The 24,272-nt window shown below is 46.8% G+C and overlaps 23 non-coding genes across 23 annotated transcripts; all 23 read right to left on the reverse strand.

Annotated features, from left to right (window-relative positions):
• Positions 1-1,033: 1,033 nt before the first annotated feature.
• Positions 1,034-1,121, reverse strand: trnay-gua (transfer RNA tyrosine (anticodon GUA)). Its single transcript is given in 2 exon segments — positions 1,034-1,069; positions 1,085-1,121. It is a non-coding gene; the product is annotated as a tRNA-Tyr (tRNA).
• Positions 1,122-1,324: 203 nt separating this feature from the next.
• On the reverse strand, positions 1,325-1,396 carry trnae-uuc (transfer RNA glutamic acid (anticodon UUC)). The gene has a single exon. It is a non-coding gene; the product is annotated as a tRNA-Glu (tRNA).
• A 1,643-nt stretch (positions 1,397-3,039) lies between these two features.
• On the reverse strand, positions 3,040-3,127 carry trnay-gua (transfer RNA tyrosine (anticodon GUA)). Its single transcript is given in 2 exon segments — positions 3,040-3,075; positions 3,091-3,127. It is a non-coding gene; the product is annotated as a tRNA-Tyr (tRNA).
• A 124-nt stretch (positions 3,128-3,251) lies between these two features.
• trnae-uuc (transfer RNA glutamic acid (anticodon UUC)) lies at positions 3,252-3,323 on the reverse strand. Its single transcript has one exon. It is a non-coding gene; the product is annotated as a tRNA-Glu (tRNA).
• An 808-nt stretch (positions 3,324-4,131) lies between these two features.
• Positions 4,132-4,204, reverse strand: trnar-acg (transfer RNA arginine (anticodon ACG)). Its single transcript has one exon. It is a non-coding gene; the product is annotated as a tRNA-Arg (tRNA).
• Positions 4,205-4,551: 347 nt separating this feature from the next.
• Positions 4,552-4,639, reverse strand: trnay-gua (transfer RNA tyrosine (anticodon GUA)). The gene is given in 2 exon segments: positions 4,552-4,587; positions 4,603-4,639. It is a non-coding gene; the product is annotated as a tRNA-Tyr (tRNA).
• Positions 4,640-4,763: 124 nt separating this feature from the next.
• On the reverse strand, positions 4,764-4,835 carry trnae-uuc (transfer RNA glutamic acid (anticodon UUC)). The gene has a single exon. It is a non-coding gene; the product is annotated as a tRNA-Glu (tRNA).
• A 1,218-nt stretch (positions 4,836-6,053) lies between these two features.
• trnar-acg (transfer RNA arginine (anticodon ACG)) lies at positions 6,054-6,126 on the reverse strand. The gene has a single exon. It is a non-coding gene; the product is annotated as a tRNA-Arg (tRNA).
• Positions 6,127-6,473: 347 nt separating this feature from the next.
• trnay-gua (transfer RNA tyrosine (anticodon GUA)) lies at positions 6,474-6,561 on the reverse strand. The gene is given in 2 exon segments: positions 6,474-6,509; positions 6,525-6,561. It is a non-coding gene; the product is annotated as a tRNA-Tyr (tRNA).
• A 124-nt stretch (positions 6,562-6,685) lies between these two features.
• trnae-uuc (transfer RNA glutamic acid (anticodon UUC)) lies at positions 6,686-6,757 on the reverse strand. The gene has a single exon. It is a non-coding gene; the product is annotated as a tRNA-Glu (tRNA).
• Positions 6,758-7,974: 1,217 nt separating this feature from the next.
• Positions 7,975-8,047, reverse strand: trnar-acg (transfer RNA arginine (anticodon ACG)). Its single transcript has one exon. It is a non-coding gene; the product is annotated as a tRNA-Arg (tRNA).
• A 355-nt stretch (positions 8,048-8,402) lies between these two features.
• Positions 8,403-8,490, reverse strand: trnay-gua (transfer RNA tyrosine (anticodon GUA)). Its single transcript is given in 2 exon segments — positions 8,403-8,438; positions 8,454-8,490. It is a non-coding gene; the product is annotated as a tRNA-Tyr (tRNA).
• A 124-nt stretch (positions 8,491-8,614) lies between these two features.
• On the reverse strand, positions 8,615-8,686 carry trnae-uuc (transfer RNA glutamic acid (anticodon UUC)). Its single transcript has one exon. It is a non-coding gene; the product is annotated as a tRNA-Glu (tRNA).
• Positions 8,687-10,347: 1,661 nt separating this feature from the next.
• trnay-gua (transfer RNA tyrosine (anticodon GUA)) lies at positions 10,348-10,435 on the reverse strand. Its single transcript is given in 2 exon segments — positions 10,348-10,383; positions 10,399-10,435. It is a non-coding gene; the product is annotated as a tRNA-Tyr (tRNA).
• A 1,491-nt stretch (positions 10,436-11,926) lies between these two features.
• Positions 11,927-11,999, reverse strand: trnar-acg (transfer RNA arginine (anticodon ACG)). Its single transcript has one exon. It is a non-coding gene; the product is annotated as a tRNA-Arg (tRNA).
• A 339-nt stretch (positions 12,000-12,338) lies between these two features.
• trnay-gua (transfer RNA tyrosine (anticodon GUA)) lies at positions 12,339-12,426 on the reverse strand. The gene is given in 2 exon segments: positions 12,339-12,374; positions 12,390-12,426. It is a non-coding gene; the product is annotated as a tRNA-Tyr (tRNA).
• Positions 12,427-12,550: 124 nt separating this feature from the next.
• On the reverse strand, positions 12,551-12,622 carry trnae-uuc (transfer RNA glutamic acid (anticodon UUC)). Its single transcript has one exon. It is a non-coding gene; the product is annotated as a tRNA-Glu (tRNA).
• Positions 12,623-13,837: 1,215 nt separating this feature from the next.
• On the reverse strand, positions 13,838-13,910 carry trnar-acg (transfer RNA arginine (anticodon ACG)). The gene has a single exon. It is a non-coding gene; the product is annotated as a tRNA-Arg (tRNA).
• A 387-nt stretch (positions 13,911-14,297) lies between these two features.
• trnay-gua (transfer RNA tyrosine (anticodon GUA)) lies at positions 14,298-14,385 on the reverse strand. Its single transcript is given in 2 exon segments — positions 14,298-14,333; positions 14,349-14,385. It is a non-coding gene; the product is annotated as a tRNA-Tyr (tRNA).
• A 203-nt stretch (positions 14,386-14,588) lies between these two features.
• On the reverse strand, positions 14,589-14,660 carry trnae-uuc (transfer RNA glutamic acid (anticodon UUC)). Its single transcript has one exon. It is a non-coding gene; the product is annotated as a tRNA-Glu (tRNA).
• A 7,324-nt stretch (positions 14,661-21,984) lies between these two features.
• On the reverse strand, positions 21,985-22,057 carry trnar-acg (transfer RNA arginine (anticodon ACG)). Its single transcript has one exon. It is a non-coding gene; the product is annotated as a tRNA-Arg (tRNA).
• A 339-nt stretch (positions 22,058-22,396) lies between these two features.
• trnay-gua (transfer RNA tyrosine (anticodon GUA)) lies at positions 22,397-22,484 on the reverse strand. Its single transcript is given in 2 exon segments — positions 22,397-22,432; positions 22,448-22,484. It is a non-coding gene; the product is annotated as a tRNA-Tyr (tRNA).
• Positions 22,485-22,608: 124 nt separating this feature from the next.
• trnae-uuc (transfer RNA glutamic acid (anticodon UUC)) lies at positions 22,609-22,680 on the reverse strand. Its single transcript has one exon. It is a non-coding gene; the product is annotated as a tRNA-Glu (tRNA).
• Positions 22,681-24,272: the final 1,592 nt, after the last annotated feature.

A 24,272-nucleotide genomic window follows, 5' to 3' on the forward strand; every position in this document is an offset into this window, starting at 1 on the left:
TGGCCAGAATCCTGTGATTGCTGAATTTATACCTCGAACTGGTAATTAAGGTCTTGTCCAGGTGAAAATACTTGTGTCATGCATCTGAAAACACACATGGCAACCGTTATCTAGAGGAAAAACTGCCTATCGTCGGTCTGTCAAGGTACAAAACTGACATGTTGTGAGGTTAATAATGAAAGTGAGACCAATTTTTAATCCGCAAAATTGCTGATTATTCGCTCGTTCAGTTTAATGCAGATTACAAATTATTCTCAATGTCCAGGTGGCAATTAGTGATAAGGCTTCAAAATGGCAAGCCTGTGACATCAAAACCACATGGCATTGCACCCTTCAAAGTAGTAAAGCGGTTACAGAGTAGCGATGAAATTGTTCTTTCTAGAATCAACTGGCCCACCAGCCTGCATTTTGTGAGACGAATGGCAATACCAAAGCATGTCCGTGTCTCCCCTAGACATCGGAATGGGTGTGCAGAATGTGCCTTTTTTTGGAAAAAATAGAAGAATGCCTAGAGAGTTGCCTTTTCTTTTGGACTTTGGAGAAAAAAAACACAACAACAAAATAAGCCGGAGAAAAACAAGCACAGAGCGAGCCAGCCAGGAGTCGAACCTAGAATCTTCTGATCCGTAGTCAGACGAGTTATCCATTGCGCCACTGGCCCACCATTAGTAAAGACACCCGATTGTTACAGGCTTGTTGGTTTTCGATGTGACGGTGGCAAGCATTGATGTCTGCTCATTCTCACCTTGTTATCAGGAGAACAGACTACCAGCCCTCCAGCCCACCAGCCCACCAGCCCACCAGCCCACGAGCCCTCCAGCCCTCCTGCCCACCAGCCCACGAGCCCACCATCCATCCCTGGTGGTCTAGTGGTTAGGATTCGGCGCTCTCACCGCCGCGGCCCGGGTTCGATTCCCGGTCAGGGAAAGCTCTTTTGCCTTCCAATTGTGGACTGCGAATTCAAGCTCTGCTGACAGCTGTGAGAAAGCCAGCTCCAAGCCAAAACATTGGTGGGAACATGAAAAAAAACACCTCCTTCGAGCCGGAGTTGAACCAGCGACCTAAGGATGGCCAACACTCCAACCTACAGTCCTCCGCTCTACCAGCTGAGCTATCGAAGGGGCTAAGGGCTAGTCAGAACCTCGACATATCAGGGTTCTGTAGCTCTACTGCTGGCCAAAAAGTCACTTCTGGTGCAGGAAGATTTGCTGGATCAGAACCTCGACATATCAGGGTTCTGTAGCTCTACTGCTGGCCAAAAAGTCACTTCTGGTGCAGGAAGATTTGATGGATTTTTGAGGAGGGAAGCAAAAAGGAGCATGCATTCCCATACCGGGAGTTGAACCCGGGCCGCCTGGGTGAAAACCAGGAATCCTAACCGCTAGACCATATGGGATTTGGACACTTTAAACTGGCCATGGGCTTCTGGCGCACTTTCCATACATGTGGTCAGCGTGGGCGCAGGACCTTGTAGTGGCCTGTTGCTTTAGTTCTGTGACTGTAACAATGTGATAATAATTTGGCAAAACAAGAATTATGCAAAATGACGGTTTTCTGAATTATATAGTGTTGTATGCATTCAGGGAATCTGTTTTTTCAATCAACCCGGGGGTTCAGTGTATTTGGGCAGATTCCTGTGATTGCAGAATTGATTCCTCAAACTGGTAATTAAGCTCTTGTCCAAGTGAAAATACTCGTGTCATCCATTTGAAAACACACACGGCAACCTTTATCTAGAGGAAAAACTGGAGTCAACCCCTGGCTGCGTACAAGAAAACCAGGAATCCTAACTGCTAGACCATATGGGAACTGGCCAGCTTTAACTGGCCACAAGCTTGTGGGCCACTTTCCATAAATGTGGCCAGTGTGGGCGCAAGGTTTTGTAGTGGCCTGTTGCTTTTGGTGTGTGACTGTAACAATGTGATAATAATTTGGCAATACAAGAATCATCCGAAGGGACGGTTTACTGAAATATATAGTGTTGCATGCATTCAAGGGACATGTTTGTTGACTCACACATGGTTCAGTCTTTTGGCCAGAATCCTGTGATTGCTGAATTTATACCTCGAACTGGTAATTAAGGTCTTGTCCAGGTGAAAATACTTGTGTCATGCATCTGAAAACACACATGGCAACCATTATCTAGAGGAAAAACTGCCTATCGTCGGTCTGTCAAGGTACAAAACTGACATGTTGTGAGGTTAATAATGAAAGTGAGACCAATTTTTAATATGCTGATTATTCGCTCGTTCAGTTTAATGCAGATTACAAATTATTCTCAATGTCCAGGTGGCAATTAGTGATAAGTCTTCAAAATGGCAAGCCTGTGACATCAAAACCACATGGCATTGCACCCTTCAAAGTAGTAAAGCGGTTACAGAGTAGCAATGAAATTGTTCATTCTAGAATCAACTGGCCCACCAGCCTGCATTTTGTGAGACGAATGGCAATACCAAAGCATGTCCGTGTCTCCCCTAGACATCGGAATGGGTGTGCAGAATGTGCCTTTTTTTGGAAAAAATAGAAGAATGCCTAGAGAGTTGCCTTTTCTTTTGGACTTTGGAGAAAAAAACACAACAACAAAATAAGCCGGAGAAAAACAAGCACAGAGCGAGCCAGCCAGGAGTCGAACCTAGAATCTTCTGATCCGTAGTCAGATGCGTTATCCATTGCGCCACTGGCCCACCAAAAGTAAAGACCCCCGATTGTTACAGACTTGTTGGTTTTCGATGTGACGGTGGCAAGCATTGATGTCTGCTCATTCTCACCTTGTTATCAGGAGAACAGACTACCAGCCCTCCAGCCCTCCAGCCCTCCAGCCCACCAGCCCAGCAGCCCACGAGCCCTCCAGCCCACCATCCCTCCCTGGTGGTCTAGTGGTTAGGATTCGGCGCTCTCACCGCCGCGGCCCGGGTTCGATTCCCGGTCAGGGAAAGCTCTTTTGCCTTCCAATTGTGGACTGCGAATTCAAGCTCTGCTGACAGCTGTGAGAAAGCCAGCTCCAAGCCAAAACATTGGTGGGAACATGAAAAAAACACCTCCTTCGAGCCGGAGTTGAACCAGCGACCTAAGGATGGCCAACACTCCAACCTACAGTCCTCCGCTCTACCAGCTGAGCTATCGAAGGGGCTAAGGGCTAGTCAGAACCTCGACATATCAGGGTTCTGTAGCTCTACTGCTGGCCAAAAAGTCACTTCTGGTGCAGGAAGATTTGCTGGATTTTTGAGGAGGGAAGCAAAAAGGAGCATGCATTCCCATACCGGGAGTTGAACCCGGGCCGCCTGGGTGAAAACCAGGAATCCTAACCGCTAGACCATATGGGATCTGGACACTTTAAACTGGCCATGGGCTTCTGGCGCACTTTCCATACATGTTGTCAGCGTGGGCGCAGGACCTTGTAGTGGCCTGTTGCTTTAGTTCTGTGACTGTAACAATGTGATAATAATTTGGCAAAACAAGAATTATCCAAAAGGACGGTTTTCTGAATTATATAGTGTTGTATGCATTCAGGGAATCTGTTTTTTCACTCAACCCGGGGGTTCAGTGTATTTGGGCAGATTCCTGTGATTGCAGAATTGATTCCTCAAACTGGTAATTAAGCTCTTGTCCAAGTGAAAATACTTGTGTCATGCATCTGAAAACACACATGGCAACCGTTATCTAGAGGAAAAACTGCCTATCGTCGGTCTGTCAAGGTACAAAACTGACATGTTGTGAGGTTAATAATGAAAGTGAGACCAATTTTTAATATGCTGATTATTCACTCGTTCAGTTTAATGCAGATTACAAATTATTCTCAATGTCCAGGTGGCAATTAGTGATAAGGCTTCAAAATGGCAAGCCTGTGACATCAAAACCACATGGCATTGCACCCTTCAAAGTAGTAAAGCGGTTACAGAGTAGCGATGAAATTGTTCATTCTAGAATCAACTGGCCCACCAGCCTGCATTTTGTGAGACGAATGGCAATACCAAAGCATGTCCGTGTCTCCCCTAGACATCGGAATGGGTGTGCAGAATGTGCCTTTTTTTGGAAAAAATAGAAGAATGCCTAGAGAGTTGCCTTTTCTTTTGGACTTTGGAGAAAAAAAAACACAACAACAAAATAAGCCGGAGAAAAACAAGCACAGAGCGAGCCAGCCAGGAGTCGAACCTAGAATCTTCTGATCCGTAGTCAGACGCGTTATCCATTGCGCCACTGGCCCACCAAAAGTAAAGACCCCCGATTGTTACAGACTTGTTGGTTTTCGATGTGACGGTGGCAAGCATTGATGTCTGCTCATTCTCACCTTGTTATCAGGAGAACAGACTACCAGCCCTCCAGCCCTCCAGCCCACCAGCCCAGAAGCCCACGAGCCCTCCAGCCCACCATCCCTCCCTGGTGGTCTAGTGGTTAGGATTCGGCGCTCTCACCGCCGCGGCCCGGGTTCGATTCCCGGTCAGGGAAAGCTCTTTTGCCTTCCAATTGTGGACTGCGAATTCAAGCTCTGCTGACAGCTGTGAGAAAGCCAGCTCCAAGCCAAAACATTGGTGGGAACATGAAAAAAACACCTCCTTCGAGCCGGAGTTGAACCAGCGACCTAAGGATGGCCAACACTCCAACCTACAGTCCTCCGCTCTACCAGCTGAGCTATCGAAGGGGCTAAGGGCTAGTCAGAACCTCGACATATCAGGGTTCTGTAGCTCTACTGCTGGCCAAAAAGTCACTTCTGGTGCAGGAAGATTTGCTGGATTTTTGAGGAGGGAAGCAAAAAGGAGCATGCATTCCCATACCGGGAGTTGAACCCGGGCCGCCTGGGTGAAAACCAGGAATCCTAACCGCTAGACCATATGGGATCTGGACACTTTAAACTGGCCATGGGCTTCTGGCGCACTTTCCATACATGTGGTCAGCGTGGGCGCAGGACCTTGTAGTGGCCTGTTGCTTTAGTTCTGTGACTGTAACAATGTGATAATAATTTGGCAAAACAAGAATTATCCAAAAGGACGGTTTTCTGAATTATATAGTGTTGTATGCATTCAGGGAATCTGTTTTTTCACTCAACCCGGGGGTTCAGTGTATTTGGGCAGATTCCTGTGATTGCAGAATTGATTCCTCAAACTGGTAATTAAGCTCTTGTCCAAGTGAAAATACTCGTGTCATCCATTTGAAAACACACACGGCAACCTTTATCTAGAGGAAAAACTGGAGTCAACCCCTGGCTGCGTACGAGAAAACCAGGAATCCTAACTGCTAGACCATATGGGAACTGGCCAGCTTTAACTGGCCACAAGCTTGTGGGCCACTTTCCATAAATGTGGCCAGTGTGGGCGCAGGGTTTTGTAGTGGCCTGTTGCTTTTGGTGTGTGACTGTAACAATGTGATAATAATTTGGCAATACAAGAATCATCCGAAGGGACAGTTTACTGAAATATATAGTGTTGCATGCATTCAAGGGACATGTTTGTTGACTCACACATGGTTCAGTTTTTTGGCCAGAATCCTGTGATTGCTGAATTTATACCTCGAACTGGTAATTAAGGTCTTGTCCAGGTGAAAATACTTGTGTCATGCATCTGAAAACACACATGGCAACCGTTATCTAGAGGAAAAACTGCCTATCGTCGGTCTGTCAAGGTACAAAACTGACATGTTGTGAGGTTAATAATGAAAGTGAGACCAATTTTTAATATGCTGATTATTCGCTCGTTCAGTTTAATGCAGATTACAAATTATTCTCAATGTCCAGGTGGCAATTAGTGATAAGGCTTCAAAATGGCAAGCCTGTGACATCAAAACCACATGGCATTGCACCCTTCAAAGTAGTAAAGCGGTTACAGAGTAGCGATGAAATTGTTCATTCTAGAATCAACTGGCCCACCAGCCTGCATTTTGTGAGACGAATGGCAATACCAAACGCATGTCCGTGTCTCCCCTAGACATCGGAATGGGTGTGCAGAATGTGCCTTTTTTTGGAAAAAATAGAAGAATGCCTAGAGAGTTGCCTTTTCTTTTGGACTGTGGAGAAAAAAAAACACAACAACAAAATAAGCCGGAGAAAAACAAGCACAGAGCGAGCCAGCCAGGAGTCGAACCTAGAATCTTCTGATCCGTAGTCAGACGCGTTATCCATTGCGCCACTGGCCCACCAAAAGTAAAGACCACCGATTGTTACAGACTTGTTGGTTTTCGATGTGACGGTGGCAAGCATTGATGTCTGCTCATTCTCACCTTGTTATCAGGAGAACAGACTACCAGCCCTCCAGCCCTCCAGCCCTCCAGCCCACCAGCCCAGCAGCCCTCCAGCCCACCATCCCTCCCTGGTGGTCTAGTGGTTAGGATTCGGCGCTCTCACCGCCGCGGCCCGGGTTCGATTCCCGGTCAGGGAAAGCTCTTTTGCCTTCCAATTGTGGACTGCGAATTCAAGCTCTGCTGACAGCTGTGAGAAAGCCAGCTCCAAGCCAAAACATTGGTGGGAACATGAAAAAAACACCTCCTTCGAGCCGGAGTTGAACCAGCGACCTAAGGATGGCCAACACTCCAACCTACAGTCCTCCGCTCTACCAGCTGAGCTATCGAAGGGGCTAAGGGCTAGTCAGAACCTCGACATATCAGGGTTCTGTAGCTCTACTGCTGGCCAAAAAGTCACTTCTGGTGCAGGAAGATTTGCTGGATTTTTGAGGAGGGAAGCAAAAAGGAGCATGCATTCCCATACCGGGAGTTGAACCCGGGCCGCCTGGGTGAAAACCAGGAATCCTAACCGCTAGACCATATGGGATCTGGACACTTTAAACTGGCCATGGGCTTCTGGCGCACTTTCCATACATGTGGTCAGCGTGGGCGCAGGACCTTGTAGTGGCCTGTTGCTTTAGTTCTGTGACTGTAACAATGTGATAATAATTTGGCAAAACAAGAATTATCCAAAAGGACGGTTTTCTGAATTATATAGTGTTGTATGCATTCAGGGAATCTGTTTTTTCACTCAACCCGGGGGTTCAGTGTATTTGGGCAGATTCCTGTGATTGCAGAATTGATTCCTCAAACTGGTAATTAAGCTCTTGTCCAAGTGAAAATACTCGTGTCATCCATTTGAAAACACACACGGCAACCTTTATCTAGAGGAAAAACTGGAGTCAACCCCTGGCTGCGTACGAGAAAACCAGGAATCCTAACTGCTAGACCATATGGGAACTGGCCAGCTTTAACTGGCCACAAGCTTGTGGGCCACTTTCCATAAATGTGGCCAGTGTGGGCGCAGGGTTTTGTAGTGGCCTGTTGCTTTTGGTGTGTGACTGTAACAATGTGATAATAATTTGGCAATACAAGAATCATCCGAAGGGACGGTTTACTGAAATATATAGTGTTGCATGCATTCAAGGGACATGTTTGTTGACTCACACATGGTTCAGTTTTTTGGCCAGAATCCTGTGATTGCTGAATTTATACCTCGAACTGGTAATTAAGGTCTTGTCCAGGTGAAAATACTTGTGTCATGCATCTGAAAACACACATGGCAACCGTTATCTAGAGGAAAAACTGCCTATCGTCGGTCTGTCAAGGTACAAAACTGACATGTTGTGAGGTTAATAATGAAAGTGAGACCAATTTTTAATATGCTGATTATTCGCTCGTTCAGTTTAATGCAGATTACAAATTATTCTCAATGTCCAGGTGGCAATTAGTGATAAGGCTTCAAAATGGCAAGCCTGTGACATCAAAACCACATGGCATTGCACCCTTCAAAGTAGTAAAGCGGTTACAGAGTAGCGATGAAATTGTTCATTCTAGAATCAACTGGCCCACCAGCCTGCATTTTGTGAGACGAATGGCAATACCAAAGCATGTCCGTGTCTCCCCTAGACATCGGAATGGGTGTGCAGAATGTGCCTTTTTTTGGAAAAAATAGAAGAATGCCTAGAGAGTTGCCTTTTCTTTTGGACTGTGGAGAAAAAAAAACACAACAACAAAATAAGCCGGAGAAAAACAAGCACAGAGCGAGCCAGCCAGGAGTCGAACCTAGAATCTTCTGATCCGTAGTCAGACGCGTTATCCATTGCGCCACTGGCCCACCAAAAGTAAAGACCACCGATTGTTACAGACTTGTTGGTTTTCGATGTGACGGTGGCAAGCATTGATGTCTGCTCATTCTCACCTTGTTATCAGGAGAACAGACTACCAGCCCTCCAGCCCTCCAGCCCTCCAGCCCACCAGCCCAGCAGCCCACGAGCCCTCCAGCCCACCATCCCTCCCTGGTGGTCTAGTGGTTAGGATTCGGCGCTCTCACCGCCGCGGCCCGGGTTCGATTCCCGGTCAGGGAAAGCTCTTTTGCCTTCCAATTGTGGACTGCGAATTCAAGCTCTGCTGACAGCTGTGAGAAAGCCAGCTCCAAGCCAAAACATTGGTGGGAACATGAAAAAAACACCTCCTTCGAGCCGGAGTTGAACCAGCGACCTAAGGATGGCCAACACTCCAACCTACAGTCCTCCGCTCTACCAGCTGAGCTATCGAAGGGGCTAAGGGCTAGTCAGAACCTCGACATATCAGGGTTCTGTAGCTCTACTGCTGGCCAAAAAGTCACTTCTGGTGCAGGAAGATTTGCTGGATTTTTGAGGAGGGAAGCAAAAAGGAGCATGCATTCCCATACCGGGAGTTGAACCCGGGCCGCCTGGGTGAAAACCAGGAATCCTAACCGCTAGACCATATGGGATCTGGACACTTTAAACTGGCCATGGGCTTCTGGCGCACTTTCCATACATGTGGTCAGCGTGGGCGCAGGACCTTGTAGTGGCCTGTTGCTTTAGTTCTGTGACTGTAACAATGTGATAATAATTTGGCAAAACAAGAATTATGCAAAAGGACGGTTTTCTGAATTATATAGTGTTGTATGCATTCAGGGAATCTGTTTTTTCACTCAACCCGGGGGTTCAGTGTATTTGGGCAGATTCCTGTGATTGCAGAATTGATTCCTCAAACTGGTAATTAAGCACTTGTCCAAGTGAAAATACTCATGTCATCCATTTGAAAACACACACGGCAACCTTTATCTAGAGGAAAAACTGGAGTCAACCCCTGGCTGCGTACAAGAAAACCAGGAATCCTAACTGCTAGACCATATGGGAACTGGCCAGCTTTAACTGGCCACAAGCTTGTGGGCCACTTTCCATAAATGTGGCCAGTGTGGGCGCAGGGTTTTGTAGTGGCCTGTTGCTTTTGGTGTGTGACTGTAACAATGTGATAATAATTTGGCAATACAAGAATCATCCGAAGGGACGGTTTACTGAAATATATAGTGTTGCATGCATTCAAGGGACATGTTTGTTGACTCACACATGGTTCAGTTTTTTGGCCAGAATCCTGTGATTGCTGAATTTATACCTCGAACTGGTAATTAAGGTCTTGTCCAGGTGAAAATACTTGTGTCATGCATCTGAAAACACACATGGCAACCGTTATCTAGAGGAAAAACTGCCTATCGTCGGTCTGTCAAGGTACAAAACTGACATGTTGTGAGGTTAATAATGAAAGTGAGACCAATTTTTAATATGCTGATTATTCGCTCGTTCAGTTTAATGCAGATTACAAATTATTCTCAATGTCCAGGTGGCAATTAGTGATAAGGCTTCAAAATGGCAAGCCTGTGACATCAAAACCACATGGCATTGCACCCTTCAAAGTAGTAAAGCGGTTACAGAGTAGCGATGAAATTGTTCTTTCTAGAATCAACTGGCCCACCAGCCTGCATTTTGTGAGACGAATGGCAATACCAAAGCATGTCCGTGTCTCCCCTAGACATCGGAATGGGTGTGCAGAATGTGCCTTTTTTTTGGAAAAAATAGAAGAATGCCTAGAGAGTTGCCTTTTCTTTTGGACTTTGGAGAAAAAAAACACAACAACAAAATAAGCCGGAGAAAAACAAGCACAGAGCGAGCCAGCCAGGAGTCGAACCTAGAATCTTCTGATCCGTAGTCAGACGCGTTATCCATTGCTCCACTGGCCCACCATTAGTAAAGACCCCCGATTGTTACAGACTTGTTGGTTTTCGATGTGACGGTGGCAAGCATTGATGTCTGCTCATTCTCACCTTGTTATCAGGAGAACAGACTACCAGCCCTCCAGCCCACCAGCCCACCAGCCCACGAGCCCTCCAGCCCTCCTGCCCACCAGCCCACGAGCCCTCCAGCCCACCATCCATCCCTGGTGGTCTAGTGGTTAGGATTCGGCGCTCTCACCGCCGCGGCCCGGGTTCGATTCCCGGTCAGGGAAAGCTCTTTTGCCTTCCAATTGTGGACTGCGAATTCAAGCTCTGCTGACAGCTGTGAGAAAGCCAGCTCCAAGCCAAAACATTGGTGGGAACATGAAAAAAACACCTCCTTCGAGCCGGAGTTGAACCAGCGACCTAAGGATGGCCAACACTCCAACCTACAGTCCTCCGCTCTACCAGCTGAGCTATCGAAGGGGCTAAGGGCTAGTCAGAACCTCGACATATCAGGGTTCTGTAGCTCTACTGCTGGCCAAAAAGTCACTTCTGGTGCAGGAAGATTTGCTGGATCAGAACCTCGACATTTCAGGGTTCTGTAGCTCTACTGCTGGTCAAAAAGTCACTTCTGGTGCAGGAAGATTTGCTGGATTTTTGAGGAGGGAAGCACAAAGGAGCATGCATTCCCATACCGGGAGTTGACCCCGGGCCGCCTGGGTGAAAACCAGGAATCCTAACCGCTAGACCATATGGGATCTGGACACTTTAAACTGGCCATGGGCTTCTGGAGCACTTTCCATACATGTGGTCAGCGTGGGCGCAGGACCTTGTAGTGGCCTGTTGCTTTAGTTCTGTGACTGTAACAATGTGATAATAATTTGGCAAAACAAGAATTATGCAAAAGGACGGTTTTCTGAATTATATAGTGTTGAATGCATTCAGGGAATCTGTTTTTTCACTCAACCCGGGGGTTCAGTGTATTTGGGCAGATTCCTGTGATTGCAGAATTGATTCCTCAAACTGGTAATTAAGCTCTTGTCCAAGTGAAAATACTCGTGTCATCCATTTGAAAACACACACGGCAACCTTTATCTAGAGGAAAAACTGGAGTCAACCCCTGGCTGCGTACAAGAAAACCAGGAATCCTAACTGCTAGACCATATGGGAACTGGCCAGCTTTAACTGGCCACAAGCTTGTGGGCCACTTTCCATAAATGTGGCCAGTGTGGGCGCAGGGTTTTGTAGTGGCCTGTTGCTTTTGGTGTGTGACTGTAACAATGTGATAATAATTTGGCAATACAAGAATCATCCGAAGGGACGGTTTACTGAAATATATAGTGTTGCATGCATTCAAGGGACATGTTTGTTGACTCACACATGGTTCAGTTTTTTGGCCAGAATCCTGTGATTGCTGAATTTATACCTCGAACTGGTAATTAAGGTCTTGTCCAGGTGAAAATACTTGTGTCATGCATCTGAAAACACACATGGCAACCGTTATCTAGAGGAAAAACTGCCTATCGTCGGTCTGTCAAGGTACAAAACTGACATGTTGTGAGGTTAATAATGAAAGTGAGACCAATTTTTAATATGCTGATTATTCGCTCGTTCAGTTTAATGCAGATTACAAATTATTCTCAATGTCCAGGTGGCAATTAGTGATAAGGCTTCAAAATGGCAAGCCTGTGACATCAAAACCACATGGCATTGCACCCTTCAAAGTAGTAAAGCGGTTACAGAGTAGCGATGAAATTGTTCATTCTAGAATCAACTGGCCCACCAGCCTGCATTTTGTGAGACGAATGGCAATACCAAAGCATGTCCGTGTCTCCCCTAGACATCGGAATGGGTGTGCAGAATGTGCCTTTTTTTGGAAAAAATAGAAGAATGCCTAGAGAGTTGCCTTTTCTTTTGGACTTTGGAGAAAAAAAACACAACAACAAAATAAGCCGGAGAAAAACAAGCACAGAGCGAGCCAGCCAGGAGTCGAACCTAGAATCTTCTGATCCGTAGTCAGACGCGTTATCCATTGCGCCACTGGCCCACCAAAAGTAAAGACCCCCGATTGTTACAGACTTGTTGGTTTTCGATGTGACGGTGGCAAGCATTGATGTCTGCTCATTCTCACCTTGTTATCAGGAGAACAGACTACCAGCCCTCCAGCCCACCAGCCCACCAGCCCAGCAGCCCACGAGCCCACCATCCCTCCCTGGTGGTCTAGTGGTTAGGATTCGGCGCTCTCACCGCCGCGGCCCGGGTTCGATTCCCGGTCAGGGAAAGCTCTTTTGCCTTCCAATTGTGGACTGCGAATTCAAGCTCTGCTGACAGCTGTGAGAAAGCCAGCTCCAAGCCAAAACATTGGTGGGAACATGAAAAAAACACCTCCTTCGAGCCGGAGTTGAACCAGCGACCTAAGGATGGCCAACACTCCAACCTACAGTCCTCCGCTCTACCAGCTGAGCTATCGAAGGGGCTAAGGGCTAGTCAGAACCTCGACATATCAGGGTTCTGTAGCTCTACTGCTGGCCAAAAAGTCACTTCTGGTGCAGGAAGATTTGCTGGATTTTTGAGGAGGGAAGCAAAAAGGAGCACGCATTCCCATACCGGGAGTTGAACCCGGGCCGCCTGGGTGAAAACCAGGAATCCTAACCGCTAGACCATATGGGATCTGGACACTTTAAACTGGCCATGGCCTTCTGGCGCACTTTCCATACATGTGGTCAGCGTGGGCGCAGGACCTTGTAGTGGCCTGTTGCTTTAGTTCTGTGACTGTAACAATGTGATAATAATTTGGCAAAACAAGAATTATGCAAAAGGACGGTTTTCTGAATTATATAGTGTTGTATGCATTCAGGGAATCTGTTTTTTCACTCAACCCGGGGGTTCAGTGTATTTGGGCAGATTCCTGTGATTGCAGAATTGATTCCTCAAACTGGTAATTAAGCTCTTGTCCAAGTGAAAATACTCGTGTCATCCATTTGAAAACACACACGGCAACCTTTATCTAGAGGAAAAACTGGAGTCAACCTCTGGCTGCGTACAAGAAAACCAGGAATCCTAACTGCTAGACCATATGGGAACTGGCCAGCTTTAACTGGCCACAAGCTTGTGGGCCACTTTCCATAAATGTGGCCAGTGTGGGCGCAGGGTTTTGTAGTGGCCTGTTGCTTTTGGTGTGTGACTGTAACAATGTGATAATAATTTGGCAATACAAGAATCATCCGAAGGGACGGTTTACTGAAATATATAGTGTTGCATGCATTCAAGGGACATGTTTGTTGACTCACACATGGTTCAGTTTTTTGGCCAGAATCCTGTGATTGCTGAATTTATACCTCGAACTGGTAATTAAGGTCTTGTCCAGGTGAAAATACTTGTGTCATGCATCTGAAAACACACATGGCAACCGTTATCTAGAGGAAAAACTGCCTATCGTGGGTCTGTCAAGGTACAAAACTGACATGTTGTGAGGTTAATAATGAAAGTGAGACCAATTTTTAATATGCTGATTATTCGCTCGTTCAGTTTAATGCAGATTACAAATTATTCTCAATGTCCATGTGGCAATTAGTGATAAGGCTTCAAAATGGCAAGCCTGTGACATCAAAACCACATGGCATTGCACCCTTCAAAGTAGTAAAGCGGTTACAGAGTAGCGATGAAATTGTTCTTTCTAGAATCAACTGGCCCACCAGCCTGCATTTTGTGAGACGAATGGCAATACCAAAGCATGTCCGTGTCTCCCCTAGACATCGGAATGGGTGTGCAGAATGTGCCTTTTTTTGGAAAAATAGAAGAATGCCTAGAGAGTTGCCTTTTCTTTTGGACTTTGGAGAAAAAAAACACAACAACAAAATAAGCCGGAGAAAAACAAGCACAGAGCGAGCCAGCCAGGAGTCGAACCTAGAATCTTCTGATCCGTAGTCAGACGCGTTATCCATTGCGCCACTGGCCCACCATTAGTAAAGACCCCCGATTGTTACAGACTTGTTGGTTTTCGATGTGACGGTGGCAAGCATTGATGTCTGCTCATTCTCACCTTGTTATCAGGAGAACAGACTACCAGCCCTCCAGCCCAACAGCCCACCAGCCCACCAGCCCACGAGCCCTCCAGCCCTCCAGCCCTCCTGCCCACCAGCCCACGAGCCCTCCAGCCCACCATCCATCCCTGGTGGTCTAGTGGTTAGGATTCGGCGCTCTCACCGCCGCGGCCCGGGTTCGATTCCCGGTCAGGGAAAGCTCTTTTGCCTTCCAATTGTGGACTGCGAATTCAAGCTCTGCTGACAGCTGTGAGAAAGCCAGCTCCAAGCCAAAACATTGGTGGGAACATGAAAAAAACACCTCCTTCGAGCCGGAGTTGAACCAGCGACCTAAGGATGGCCAACACTCCAACCTACAGTCCTCCGCTCTACCAGCTGAGCTATCGAAGGGGCTAAGGGCTAGTCAGAACCTCGACATATCAGGGTTCTGTAGCTCTACTGCTGGCCAAAAAGTCACTTCTGGTGCAGGAAGATTTGCTGGATCAGAACCTCGACATTTCAGGGTTCTGTAGCTCTACTGCTGGCCAAAAAGTCACTTCTGGTGCAGGAAGATTTGCTGGATTTTTGAGGAGGGAAGCAAAAAGGAGCATGCATTCCCATACCGGGAGTTGAACCCGGGCCGCCTGGGTGAAAACCAGGAATCCTAACCGCTAGACCATATGGGATCTGGACACTTTAAACTGGCCATGGGCTTCTGGAGCACTTTCCATACATGTGGTCAGCGTGGGCGCAGGACCTTGTAGTGGCCTGTTGCTTTAGTTCTGTGACTGTAACAATGTGATAATAATTTGGCAAAACAAGAATTATGCAAAAGGACGGTTTTCTGAATTATATAGTGTTGATTGCATTCAGGGAATCTGTTTTTTCACTCAACCCGGGGGTTCAGTGTATTTGGGCAGATTCCTGTGATTGCAGAATTGATTCCTCAAACTGGTAATTAAGCTCTTGTCCAAGTGAAAATACTCGTGTCATCCATTTGAAAACACACACGGCAACCTTTATCTAGAGGAAAAACTGGAGTCAACCCCTGGCTGCGTACAAGAAAACCAGGAATCCTAACTGCTAGACCATATGGGAACTGGCCAGCTTTAACTGGCCACAAGCTTGTGGGCCACTTTCCATAAATGTGGCCAGTGTGGGCGCAGGGTTTTGTAGTGGCCTGTTGCTTTTGGTGTGTGACTGTAACAATGTGATAATAATTTGGCAATACAAGAATCATCCGAAGGGACGGTTTACTGAAATATATAGTGTTGCATGCATTCAAGGGACATGTTTGTTGACTCACACATGGTTCAGTTTTTTGGCCAGAATCCTGTGATTGCTGAATTTATACCTCGAACTGGTAATTAAGGTCTTGTCCAGGTGAAAATACTTGTGTCATGCATCTGAAAACACACATGGCAACCGTTATCTAGAGGAAAAACTGCCTATCGTCGGTCTGTCAAGGTACAAAACTGACATGTTGTGAGGTTAATAATGAAAGTGAGACCAATTTTTAATATGCTGATTATTCGCTCGTTCAGTTTAATGCAGATTACAAATTATTCTCAATGTCCAGGTGGCAATTAGTGATAAGGCTTCAAAATGGCAAGCCTGTGACATCAAAACCACATGGCATTGCACCCTTCAAAGTAGTAAAGCGGTTACAGAGTAGCGATGAAATTGTTCTTTCTAGAATCAACTGGCCCACCAGCCTGCATTTTGTGAGACGAATGGCAATACCAAAGCATGTCCGTGTCTCCCCTAGACATCGGAATGGGTGTGCAGAATGTGCCTTTTTTTGGAAAAAATAGAAGAATGCCTAGAGAGTTGCCTTTTCTTTTGGACTTTGGAGAAAAAAAACACAACAACAAAATAAGCCGGAGAAAAACAAGCACAGAGCGAGCCAGCCAGGAGCCGAACCTAGAATCTTCTGATCCGTAGTCAGACGCGTTATCCATTGCGCCACTGGCCCACCATTAGTAAAGACCCCCGATTATTACAGACTTGTTGGTTTTCGATGTGACGGTGGCAAGCATTGATGTCTGCTCATTCTCACCTTGTTATCAGGAGAACAGACTACCAGCCCTCCAGCCCACCAGCCCACCAGCCCACCAGCCCACGAGCCCTCCAGCCCTCCTGCCCACCAGCCCACGAGCCCTCCAGCCCACCATCCATCCCTGGTGGTCTAGTGGTTAGGATTCGGCGCTCTCACCGCCGCGGCCCGGGTTCGATTCCCGGTCAGGGAAAGCTCTTTTGCCTTCCAATTGTGGACTGCGAATTCAAGCTCTGCTGACAGCTGTGAGAAAGCCAGCTCCAAGCCAAAACATTGGTGGGAACATGAAAAAAACACCTCCTTCGAGCCGGAGTTGAACCAGCGACCTAAGGATGGCCAACACTCCAACCTACAGTCCTCCGCTCTACCAGCTGAGCTATCGAAGCGGCTAAGGGCTAGTCAGAACCTCGACATATCAGGGTTCTGTAGCTCTACTGCTGGCCAAAAAGTCACTTCTGGTGCAGGAAGATTTGCTGGATCAGAACCTCGACATTTCAGGGTTCTGTAGCTCTACTGCTGGCCAAAAAGTCACTTCTGGTGCAGGAAGATTTGCTGGATTTTTGAGGAGGGAAGCAAAAAGGAGCATGCATTCCCATACCGGGAGTTGAACCCGGGCCACTTGGGTGAAAACCAGGAATCCTAACCGCTAGACCATATGGGATCTGGACACTTTAAACTGGCCATGGGCTTCTGGAGCACTTTCCATACATGTGGTCAGCGTGGGCGCAGGACCTTGTAGTGGCCTGTTGCTTTAGTTCTGTGACTGTAACAATGTGATAATAATTTGGCAAAACAAGAATTATGCAAAAGGACGGTTTTCTGAATTATATAGTGTTGAATGCATTCAGGGAATCTGTTTTTTCACTCAACCCGGGGGTTCAGTGTATTTGGGCAGATTCCTGTGATTGCAGAATTGATTCCTCAAACTGGTAATTAAGCTCTTGTCCAAGTGAAAATACTCGTGTCATCCATTTGAAAACACACACGGCAACCTTTATCTAGAGGAAAAACTGGAGTCAACCCCTGGCTGCGTACGAGAAAACCAGGAATCCTAACTGCTAGACCATATGGGAACTGGCCAGCTTTAACTGGCCACAAGCTTGTGGGCCACTTTCCATAAATGTGGCCAGTGTGGGCGCAGGGTTTTGTAGTGGCCTGTTGCTTTTGGTGTGTGACTGTAACAATGTGATAATAATTTGGCAATACAAGAATCATCCGAAGGGACGGTTTACTGAAATATATAGTGTTGCATGCATTCAAGGGACATGTTTGTTGACTCACACATGGTTCAGTTTTTTGGCCAGAATCCTGTGATTGCTGAATTTATACCTCGAACTGGTAATTAAGGTCTTGTCCAGGTGAAAATACTTGTGTCATGCATCTGAAAACACACATGGCAACCGTTATCTAGAGGAAAAACTGCCTATCGTCGGTCTGTCAAGGTACAAAACTGACATGTTGTGAGGTTAATAATGAAAGTGAGACCAATTTTTAATCCGCAAAATTGCTGATTATTCGCTCGTTCAGTTTAATGCAGATTACAAATTATTCTCAATGTCCAGGTGGCAATTAGTGATAAGGCTTCAAAATGGCAAGCCTGTGACATCAAAACCACATGGCATTGCACCCTTCAAAGTAGTAAAGCGGTTACAGAGTAGCGATGAAATTGTTTTTTCTAGAATCAACTGGCCCACCAGCCTGCATTTTGTGAGACGAATGGCAATACCAAAGCATGTCCGTGTCTCCCCTAGACATCGGAATGGGTGTGCAGAAGGTGCCTTTTTTTGGAAAAAATAGAAGAATGCCTAGAGAGTTGCCTTTTCTTTTGGACTTTGGAGAAAAAAAACACAACAACAAAATAAGCCGGAGAAAAACAAGCACAGAGCGAGCCAGCCAGGAGTCGAACCTAGAATCTTCTGATCCGTAGTCAGACGCATTATCCATTGCGGCACTGGCCCACCATTAGTAAAGACCCCCGATTGTTACAGACTTGTTGGTTTTCGATGTGACGGTGGCAAGCATTGATGTCTGCTCATTCTCACCTTGTTATCAGGAGAACAGACTACCAGCCCTCCAGCCCACCAGCCCACCAGCCCACGAGCCCTCCAGCCCTCCTGCCCACCAGCCCACGAGCCCTCCAGCCCCCCATCCATCCCTGGTGGTCTAGTGGTTAGGATTCGGCGCTCTCACCGCCGCGGCCCGGGTTCGATTCCCGGTCAGGGAAAGCTCTTTTGCCTTCCAATTGTGGACTGCGAATTCAAGCTCTGCTGACAGCTGTGAGAAAGCCAGCTCCAAGCCAAAACATTGGTGGGAACATGAAAAAAACACCTCCTTCGAGCCGGAGTTGAACCAGCGACCTAAGGATGGCCAACACTCCAACCTACAGTCCTCCGCTCTACCAGCTGAGCTATCGAAGCGGCTAAGGGCTAGTCAGAACCTCGACATATCAGGGTTCTGTAGCTCTACTGCTGGCCAAAAAGTCACTTCTGGTGCAGGAAGATTTGCTGGATCAGAACCTCGACATATCAGGGTTCTGTAGCTCTACTGCTGGCCAAAAAGTCACTTCTGGTGCAGGAAGATTTGCTGGATTTTTGAGGAGGGAAGCAAAAAGGAGCATGCATTCCCATACCGGGAGTTGAACCCGGGCCGCCTGGGAGAAAACCAGGAATCCTAACCGCTAGACCATATGGGATTTGGACACTTTAAACTGGCCATGGGCTTCTGGCGCACTTTCCATACATGTGGTCAGCGTGGGCGAAGGACCTTGTAGTGGCCTGTTGCTTTAGTTCTGTGACTGTAACAATGTGATAATAATTTGGCAAAACAAGAATTATGCAAAAGGACGGTTTTCTGAATTATATAGTGTTGTATGCATTCAGGGAATCTGTTTTTTCACTCAACCCGGGTGTTCAGTGTATTTGGGCAGATTCCTGTGATTGCAGAATTGATTCCTCAAACTGGTAATTAAGCTCTTGTCCAAGTGAAAATACTCGTGTCATCCATTTGAAAACACACACGGCAACCTTTATCTAGAGGAAAAACTGGAGTCAACCCCTGGCTGCGTACAAGAAAACCAGGAATCCTAACTGCTAGACCATATGGGAACTGGCCAGCTTTAACTGGCCACAAGCTTGTGGGCCACTTTCCATAAATGTGGCCAGTGTGGGCGCAGGGTTTTGTAGTGGCCTGTTGCTTTTGGTGTGTGACTGTAACAATGTGATAATAATTTGGCAATACAAGAATCATCCGAAGGGACGGTTTACTGAAATATATAGTGTTGCATGCATTCAAGGGACATGTTTGTTGACTCACACATGGTTCAGTTTTTTGGCCAGAATCCTGTGATTGCTGAATTTATACCTCGAACTGGTAATTAAGGTCTTGTCCAGGTGAAAATACTTGTGTCATGCATCTGAAAACACACATGGCAACCGTTATCTAGAGGAAAAACTGCCTATCGTCGGTCTGTCAAGGTACAAAACTGACATGTTGTGAGGTTAATAATGAAAGTGAGACCAATTTTTAATATGCTGATTATTCGCTCGTTCAGTTTAATGCAGATTACAAATTATTCTCAATGTCCAGGTGGCAATTAGTGATAAGGCTTCAAAATGGCAAGCCTGTGACATCAAAACCACATGGCATTGCACCCTTCAAAGTAGTAAAGCGGTTACAGAGTAGCGATGAAATTGTTCTTTCTAGAATCAACTGGCCCACCAGCCTGCATTTTGTGAGACGAATGGCAATACCAAAGCATGTCCGTGTCTCCCCTAGACATCGGAATGGGTGTGCAGAATGTGCCTTTTTTTGGAAAAAATAGAAGAATGCCTAGAGAGTTGCCTTTTCTTTTGGACTTTGGAGAAAAAAAACACAACAACAAAATAAGCCGGAGAAAAACAAGCACAGAGCGAGCCAGCCAGGAGCCGAACCTAGAATCTTCTGATCCGTAGTCAGACGCGTTATCCATTGCGCCACTGGCCCACCATTAGTAAAGACCCCCGATTATTACAGACTTGTTGGTTTTCGATGTGACGGTGGCAAGCATTGATGTCTGCTCATTCTCACCTTGTTATCAGGAGAACAGACTACCAGCCCTCCAGCCCACCAGCCCACCAGCCCACCAGCCCACGAGCCCTCCAGCCCTCCTGCCCACCAGCCCACGAGCCCTCCAGCCCACGAGCCCTCCAGCCCACCATCCATCCCTGGTGGTCTAGTGGTTAGGATTCGGCGCTCTCACCGCCGCGGCCCGGGTTCGATTCCCGGTCAGGGAAAGCTCTTTTGCCTTCCAATTGTGGACTGCGAATTCAAGCTCTGCTGACAGCTGTGAGAAAGCCAGCTCCAAGCCAAAACATTGGTGGGAACATGAAAAAAACACCTCCTTCGAGCCGGAGTTGAACCAGCGACCTAAGGATGGCCAACACTCCAACCTACAGTCCTCCGCTCTACCAGCTGAGCTATCGAAGCGGCTAAGGGCTAGTCAGAACCTCGACATATCAGGGTTCTGTAGCTCTACTGCTGGCCAAAAAGTCACTTCTGGTGCAGGAAGATTTGCTGGATCAGAACCTCGACATTTCAGGGTTCTGTAGCTCTACTGCTGGCCAAAAAGTCACTTCTGGTGCAGGAAGATTTGCTGGATTTTTGAGGAGGGAAGCAAAAAGGAGCATGCATTCCCATACCGGGAGTTGAACCCGGGCCACTTGGGTGAAAACCAGGAATCCTAACCGCTAGACCATATGGGATCTGGACACTTTAAACTGGCCATGGGCTTCTGGAGCACTTTCCATACATGTGGTCAGCGTGGGCGCAGGACCTTGTAGTGGCCTGTTGCTTTAGTTCTGTGACTGTAACAATGTGATAATAATTTGGCAAAACAAGAATTATGCAAAAGGACGGTTTTCTGAATTATATAGTGTTGAATGCATTCAGGGAATCTGTTTTTTCACTCAACCCGGGGGTTCAGTGTATTTGGGCAGATTCCTGTGATTGCAGAATTGATTCCTCAAACTGGTAATTAAGCTCTTGTCCAAGTGAAAATACTCGTGTCATCCATTTGAAAACACACACGGCAACCTTTATCTAGAGGAAAAACTGGAGTCAACCCCTGGCTGCGTACGAGAAAACCAGGAATCCTAACTGCTAGACCATATGGGAACTGGCCAGCTTTAACTGGCCACAAGCTTGTGGGCCACTTTCCATAAATGTGGCCAGTGTGGGCGCAGGGTTTTGTAGTGGCCTGTTGCTTTTGGTGTGTGACTGTAACAATGTGATAATAATTTGGCAATACAAGAATCATCCGAAGGGACGGTTTACTGAAATATATAGTGTTGCATGCATTCAAGGGACATGTTTGTTGACTCACACATGGTTCAGTTTTTTGGCCAGAATCCTGTGATTGCTGAATTTATACCTCGAACTGGTAATTAAGGTCTTGTCCAGGTGAAAATACTTGTGTCATGCATCTGAAAACACACATGGCAACCGTTATCTAGAGGAAAAACTGCCTATCGTCGGTCTGTCAAGGTACAAAACTGACATGTTGTGAGGTTAATAATGAAAGTGAGACCAATTTTTAATATGCTGATTATTCGCTCGTTCAGTTTAATGCAGATTACAAATTATTCTCAATGTCCAGGTGGCAATTAGTGATAAGGCTTCAAAATGGCAAGCCTGTGACATCAAAACCACATGGCATTGCACCCTTCATAGTAGTAAAGCGGTTACAGAGTAGCGATGAAATTGTTCATTCTAGAATCAACTGGCCCACCAGCCTGCATTTTGTGAGACGAATGGCAATACCAAAGCATGTCTGTGTCTCCCCTAGACATCGGAATGGGTGTGCAGAATGTGCCTTTTTTTGGAAAAAATAGAAGAATGCCTAGAGAGTTGCCTTTTCTTTTGGACTTTGGAGAAAAAAAACACAACAACAAAATAAGCCGGAAAAAACAAGCACAGAGCGAGCCAGCCAGGAGTCGAACCTAGAATCTTCTGATCCGTAGTCAGACGCGTTATCCATTGCGCCACTGGCCCAACAAAAGTAAAGACCCCCGATTGTTACAGACTTGTTGGTTTTCGATGTGACGGTGGCAAGCATTGATGTCTGCTTATTCTCACCTTGTTATCAGGAGAACAGACTACCAGCCCTCCAGCCCTCCAGCCCACCAGCCCAGCAGCCCACGAGCCCACCATCCCTCCCTGGTGGTCTAGTGGTTAGGATTCGGCGCTCTCACCGCCGCGGCCCGGGTTCGATTCCCGGTCAGGGAAAGCTCTTTTGCCTTCCAATTGTGGACTGCGAATTCAAGCTCTGCTGACAGCTGTGAGAAAGCCAGCTCCAAGCCAAAACATTGGTGGGAACATGAAAAAAACACCTCCTTCGAGCCGGAGTTGAACCAGCGACCTAAGGATGGCCAACACTCCAACCTACAGTCCTCCGCTCTACCAGCTGAGCTATCGAAGGGGCTAAGGGCTAGTCAGAACCTCGACATATCAGGGTTCTGTAGCTCTACTGCTGGCCAAAAAGTCACTTCTGGTGCAGGAAGATTTGCTGGATTTTTGAGGAGGGAAGCAAAAAGGAGCATGCATTCCCATACCGGGAGTTGAACCCGGGCCGCCTGGGTGAAAACCAGGAATCCTAACCGCTAGACCATATGGGATCTGGACACTTTAAACTGGCCATGGGCTTCTGGCGCACTTTCCATACATGTGGTCAGCGTGGGCGCAGGACCTTGTAGTGGCCTGTTGCTTTAGTTCTGTGACTGTAACAATGTGATAATAATTTGGCAAAACAAGAATTATCCAAAAGGACGGTTTTCTGAATTATATAGTGTTGTATGCATTCAGGGAATCTGTTTTTTCACTCAACCCGGGGGTTCAGTGTATTTGGGCAGATTCCTGTGATTGCAGAATTGATTCCTCAAACTGGTAATTAAGCTCTTGTCCAAGTGAAAATACTCGTGTCATCCATTTGAAAACACACACACGGCAACCTTTATCTAGAGGAAAAACTGGAGTCAACCCCTGGCTGCGTACGAGAAAACCAGGAATCCTAACTGCTAGACCATATGGGAACTGGCCAGCTTTAACTGGCCACAAGCTTGTGGGCCACTTTCCATAAATGTGGCCAGTGTGGGCGCAGGGTTTTGTAGTGGCCTGTTGCTTTTGGTGTGTGACTGTAACAATGTGATAATAATTTGGCAATACAAGAATCATCCGAAGGGACGGTTTACTGAAATATATAGTGTTGCATGCATTCAAGGGACATGTTTGTTGACTCACACATGGTTCAGTTTTTTGGCCAGAATCCTGTGATTGCTGAATTTATACCTCGAACTGGTAATTAAGGTCTTGTCCAGGTGAAAATACTTGTGTCATGCATCTGAAAACACACATGGCAACCGTTATCTAGAGGAAAAACTGCCTATCGTCGGTCTGTCAAGGTACAAAACTGACATGTTGTGAGGTTAATAATGAAAGTGAGACCAATTTTTAATCCGCAAAATTGCTGATTATTCGCTCGTTCAGTTTAATGCAGATTACAAATTATTCTCAATGTCCAGGTGGCAATTAGTGATAAGGCTTCAAAATGGCAAGCCTGTGACATCAAAACCACATGGCATTGCACCCTTCAAAGTAGTAAAGCGGTTACAGAGTAGCGATGAAATTGTTTTTTCTAGAATCAACTGGCCCACCAGCCTGCATTTTGTGAGACGAATGGCAATACCAAAGCATGTCCGTGTCTCCCCTAGACATCGGAATGGGTGTGCAGAAGGTGCCTTTTTTTGGAAAAAATAGAAGAATGCCTAGAGAGTTGCCTTTTCTTTTGGACTTTGGAGAAAAAAAACACAACAACAAAATAAGCCGGAGAAAAACAAGCACAGAGCGAGCCAGCCAGGAGTCGAACCTAGAATCTTCTGATCCGTAGTCAGACGCATTATCCATTGCGGCACTGGCCCACCATTAGTAAAGACCCCCGATTGTTACAGACTTGTTGGTTTTCGATGTGACGGTGGCAAGCATTGATGTCTGCTCATTCTCACCTTGTTATCAGGAGAACAGACTACCAGCCCTCCAGCCCACCAGCCCACCAGCCCACGAGCCCTCCAGCCCTCCAGCCCACCAGCCCACGAGCCCTCCAGCCCCCCATCCATCCCTGGTGGTCTAGTGGTTAGGATTCGGCGCTCTCACCGCCGCGGCCCGGGTTCGATTCCCGGTCAGGGAAAGCTCTTTTGCCTTCCAATTGTGGACT

This window comes from Carassius gibelio, chromosome A11 (genome assembly GCF_023724105.1).
Source record: "Carassius gibelio isolate Cgi1373 ecotype wild population from Czech Republic chromosome A11, carGib1.2-hapl.c, whole genome shotgun sequence".
In the NCBI taxonomy this organism is placed as follows: Eukaryota; Metazoa; Chordata; class Actinopteri; order Cypriniformes; family Cyprinidae; genus Carassius; species Carassius gibelio.